This window comes from Haliaeetus leucocephalus, unplaced genomic scaffold (assembly GCF_000737465.1).
Source record: "Haliaeetus leucocephalus isolate CR32 unplaced genomic scaffold, Haliaeetus_leucocephalus-4.0 Scaffold264, whole genome shotgun sequence".
NCBI lineage: Eukaryota > Metazoa > Chordata > Aves > Accipitriformes > Accipitridae > Haliaeetus > Haliaeetus leucocephalus.
Window position 1 is genome coordinate 250,895 of NW_010972700.1, and position 298 is coordinate 251,192.

The window sequence follows — 298 nt, forward strand, 5'->3', positions numbered from 1 at the left end:
GCCAGGCTTCTTGCTAAGACGGAAGGAGCCGGAGGCGCCGGTGCCCTTGGTCTGCACCAGGGTGCCCTTGCTGACGAGGCTCTTGAGCCCCAGCTTGATGCGGCTGTTGCTCTTCTCGACATCGTAGCCGCCGGCGGCCAGCGCCTTCTTGAGCGCGGCGAGCGAGAGCCCCTTGCGCTCCTTGGAGGCGGACACGGCCTTGGTGATCAGCTCGGTGACGCTGGGGCCCGCCGGCTTGCGGGCTCGGGGGGCGCCCGCCGCCCGCTGGTCGGCCCAGGGGGGGGTAAGGGAACACCGG

At 71.1% G+C, this 298-nt stretch overlaps 1 protein-coding gene and 1 pseudogene across 1 annotated transcript in view; one reads left to right on the top strand and one right to left on the bottom strand.

The window, feature by feature from the left end:
* Positions 1-298, top strand: part of LOC104832845 (histone H4) — a 20,902-nt gene that overhangs the window by 14,296 nt on the left and 6,308 nt on the right. The window lies entirely within an intron of this gene.
* Positions 1-298, bottom strand: part of LOC104832851 — a 1,310-nt pseudogene that overhangs the window by 359 nt on the left and 653 nt on the right.